Source organism: Pipistrellus kuhlii, unplaced genomic scaffold, assembly GCF_014108245.1.
Source record: "Pipistrellus kuhlii isolate mPipKuh1 unplaced genomic scaffold, mPipKuh1.p scaffold_m20_p_3, whole genome shotgun sequence".
Lineage (NCBI taxonomy): Eukaryota > Metazoa > Chordata > Mammalia > Chiroptera > Vespertilionidae > Pipistrellus > Pipistrellus kuhlii.
The window spans coordinates 119279098-119283876 of NW_023425529.1; the positions used below are offsets into that span (position 1 = coordinate 119279098).

The window sequence follows — 4779 nt, forward strand, 5'->3', positions numbered from 1 at the left end:
CATTAGAGACCCAGTGCATGAAATTTGTGCATTGGGGGGAGGAGGGTAGGTTCCCTCAGCCCAGCCTGCATTCTCTCCAATCCGGAACCTCTCAGGGGATGTCCTACTGCCTGTTCAGGCCAGATCCTGGGGATCAGGCCTAAACCGGCAGCCGGACATCCCTCTCACAATCTGGGATCACTGGCTCCTAACTGCTCACCTTCTGGCCTTCCTGATCACCCCTAACTGCTCCCCCTGCTGGCCTGTTCACCCCCAACTTCTGCCCCCCTGCTGGCCTGGTTGCCACCAACTTTCTCCCCCACTGGCCTGGTGGCCCCTTACTGGCTCCCCCTGATGGTCAAGTCACCCCCAACTTCCCCCCTGCCAGTCTGGTCGACCCTCACTGCCCCCCCTCTGCTGCCAGGCTGGTGGCCCATGCAGCCTACTGCTTGGTCATTTGGTCACCCCATGCAGCCTGTTCAGTCATCCATTCAGTTGTGATGGTCGCTTAGTCTTTTATATATATAGATAGGCTAATTCATTTGAATTCCAGTTTTTTATACTGAAGAATCTTGAGTAATAAAGACTCCAACTTCTATTATATTTAAATTGAATTCATGTGATCTTGGACATGAAATAAACAAACAGAATTCCCTGATTTTCTGTATCTATAAATATACTTAATGGTGTTGATTAAAAGTGTCACAGCTTTGTGAGATAGGGGATTGAATTTAATTTTAGATTTCAAGTAACAGCTGTAGTAGCCCTCTCCTTGCCCCACTACATTTATCCAACAAATATTTTTTGTGTTGAGTGTATACTGTGTAAAACCAATCTTTCATTTGTTGAGGATACAATAGTGAACAAAATAAAAGACCTATCTCCTGTAATGCATTTCTAAAAGGCATGGCAAAAAATAGTCAAGGAAATAAAAGAAAATGCCTAGTATATGAGATGTTAATGAGAACCTACGGCAGAAATAAATATGGCATGGCATAGAAATATGAATAGTTGGAGAAGGGAAACAGTTTCATTTTTTAACTGATCTTAAAGAGGCTAAGAGAAAGAGAGAGAGAATTAGAAAGGGAAAAATACATTAGTTGGTTGCCTCACCTTTTGGTGTACTGAACAGAGCTCCAACCAATTGAGCCAACCTGGCTAAGAGGGCTAGGAGATATTTTTAGATAAAGAAAGTTTCACTCAATGGGTATTATTTGAGTAAAGACATAGAGAAATTGGAGAGTCAGCTCTTGATCTATGTACTAGTAAAGAAAGGGCCTGAAAGAGAAACATGCCTGATATAATCAAAGAACATTGACTAGAATAGAGTACTGAGGGGGTGAATGGTAGGATGTAAGAGAAGAAAGCTGTTGGATATATATTGCATGAATCTCTGTGAGAATTTTGGCTTAATTCTTATTGGCGGTAGAACTAAAATATTTTGAGCATAAGAGTGATATGATCACCTCACATGTGATGAGAAGCACTAGTTCTTTGTGGACATGATCTGCAAAAGTTGTGCTAATGCACTCACTCATATCTTCAACAAGCTGAGAGGTATTCAGTTTGACATTATCCTGTTCAATAAGGTTTCAAGGACTTTGAGTACAGTGTGGACACTCTGCTGGAGTCCCTGGGGAAAAAAGACAGGGGATTTCCTACTTCAGCCCCAAGTAACAAGGGCCTGTGTCTGCAGGATAGACCAAAGGGTCGAGGACACTGATCCTCTCCTGGATTCCAGACAGACCCGGGAATTTCTGTGGAACCTCCACTTGCTCTGCTTCCTTCCTAGGGCCCTCGCAATAAAATTGAGCTGCAAAATAAATGAGTAATATTTTAAAAAATATCACATTGGCCATTATTTTGAGATTAGACTATAGCAAGATAAAGGAAGAGGGAACTATTCTAAGAACTGGATATGAGATGATAGTTGATAGGATTAGAGTGTTTATCTTGTAGTTGAAATTGATTGAAGGCAGAATCAATTAGATGACTTAATAGATTGAGTGTAGAATTTAAGATAAATTTAGGATTTTAGGCTGATTCTAGATATTTTAACTGGACATATGGACAATGGAGCCTCCGTTTACAAAATGAGGACTATGATAGAGCAAGTTTGTGGAAGAGAGGAGTGAGAGAGGGGGATTTAGAAGAGATGTAGAGAAACAAGCCCCAAAAAGACATGAAATAGCTAAGGAGGTAAAAAAAATGATTTTAATTATCTGGATAACTAATTTAAAAAGCATTCGGAAAATAGAAGGTGATGTACTGTCTAATACTACTATTGTAATATGTCAAATAAAGTGAGACCAATTATCCACTTTTAGATTTAGCAATTGGTAATTTTGACATGGAATAGTGGGCATGAAAGACTAATTGATGTAGGTTTGAGGGAATTGGTGTAGAGATGTGGGAGACAGAAAAAATGGAAAATTATCTTAAGGAGAAGAGAAGTGATCAAAACCTCTACAATAAGATTACAATTGTTGGGTCGGTGGTGTTGGCATTGCCTGTGCCACCAGGATCTTCATGAAAAATTTAGTGGATAAATTTGCTCTTGTTGATGTCATGGGAAACAAATGGAAGAGAGAGATGATGGGTCTCCAACATGGCAGCCTTTTCCTTAAAACACCAAAGATTTTTCTTTGGCAAAGACTATATATAATATGACCTCAAACTCCAAGCTAATATCTTAGCTGGAGTAAGTCAACAAGAGGAAGAAAGCTGTCTTAATTTGGTCCAGCATTAAGTAAATATATGTAAGCTCATTATTCTTAACTAGGTGTTCACTGCACAAATTCATACACCTTAAAGGAACTGTGGGCTGCAATGCTGCAGTAGGTACAGGGGCAGGTCTTGGCCCGCCCTCAATGCCCCTACCTGACCCCTCCCATCACAAAGCTTTTCCCCTGTCTTACAGAAGCCCCTGCTACCACAGCTCCCACACACTGACAGTTTAAGCGGCTCACTGGAACCCACAGACAGAGAGATTGGGTTGGCATTGGCAGCAGGCAGGAAGTTTTAAGCACCAGGAAGGACTGCAATGCACAAGAGTAAAGAATTTTTAGTAACCATCAGAAGCTTGCCCCGATGACATTGACTGGCACCTCGCCTTGGTCTGGCACCCCCACTTACCTGCTCTAGCATCTCGCTGTGGCCAAAGCCCACCATGTTACACATTCTGAAGCCTACTGCCAATGTCCGCCATATTCCACACACACCCTGGTGGAGAGCGCACATCATGGCAACCAGTTGTTCGGTTGTTCTGCTGTTTGATCTACAATATTTGCATATTAGGGATATATCTATATATAATAATATAATATATATTACAGCCCCAACTAAAAATTGTTTATTATTTCAATTTAGTATATCTTGACCAATGTGGCTTGAGGGTTAAATAGCTTTCCCAAAGGTGTGTTATTAGAAGTGGTTGCAATCTGGCTTAATTCCAGATCCATTACATAACAGGAGAAAGGCTGGGAATTCACCCACTACACTGTCATGGTGAGTCCTTGGGGTCATAGAGTCTCTAGTGTGCCTGTATGGACTGGAGTAAATGTTGTCTGGTGTCTCCCTGAAGAATCTGCCTGATTTAGGTACTGATGCAGATAGGAGCAGTGGAAAAACGTCAAACTAAAAGGCTACAAACACATCCTGGACCATTGGACTATCTGTGGCATATTTGGCAGAAAGTATAACGAAGAATCTTAGGTGGGTATATCTAATTTCCACCATGATTAAAGATACCTATCGAGTAAAAAAATGAGGTCTTAGTATTCCTTGCATCTTGGGACAGAATGAATCTCAGATGTTTTGAAGGTGACTTTGACATCTGAGGAAGAGGCCTGTTTGAAGAAGAGTGCAGATATAATTTGGAGGGGGGCGGGGGAGACTAAAAAGAGCTGTAGTTTTTAAAGTCTCCTAATGTCATATCACTTCACTTTCTAGGCTACAACAGGATTTTACTTGAAGAGTATTCATATTGCCCTTTTTGTCTGAACTGTGACTAAAACCATAATAAGGCAGCTAAGGAAAGACATCAATTTCCTAAAGTTAGAAATAAGAATGGTTCATAAAACCCTGAAGCTATATCCTGATAGTGGATGGTACTTATCTTGTGTAGTATTAAACTGGTTAGTGTGAAATAGTTCCACCTCCTCAAAGACACTGCTTCCAAAGTTGCACACTCTATAGATGCCCTTCAAACTAGATATGTGGTCACTCTGTGTTATATAACTCCCATTTCCTTTGTCCAACATTTTTTTCCTGCAATTAATCACATCCTGGACCCCAATGAATAAATCCAATATTGCATTTCTTATGCATAACTGTTCTGAAGTATCTTATTTTATGTATTACACATATCAGAACAGTGTGTATTGCCATATAATGTAAAAAGATCTACATATAAATAATGCAGCCAACTACTCAAGTATCATACCAACTAAAGCACCATTTTTTTTCAGTCAAGTAAGTAATCTAAAATTTTTCTGGGCTGATTAATGTCATTTGTAATACAAGTTTTAAACTAAGGAATAATGAAATTTTAGTGTTCATGCATTGGAAGACTTACAATAGATACTAGTAAAATGTTCGTTCTACCAAAGCAATCTACAGAGTCAATGTAATTGCTAACAAATTCCCAGTGGCAATTTTGCATAAATGGAAAAAAAATCCCAAAAGTTATATGGAATATAAAAGGACCCAAATAGTAAAAACATTCTCAAGAATTAAAAATAAAGTTGGAGGCCTCACACTTTCTGATTTCAGAACATATTATAAAGCTACAGTAATCAA

At 39.7% G+C, this 4779-nt stretch overlaps 1 pseudogene; it reads left to right on the forward strand.

The window, feature by feature from the left end:
• Positions 1-2386: 2386 nt before the first annotated feature.
• LOC118729641 lies at positions 2387-3897 on the forward strand (annotated as a pseudogene).
• The last annotated feature ends 882 nt before the right edge of the window (positions 3898-4779 follow it).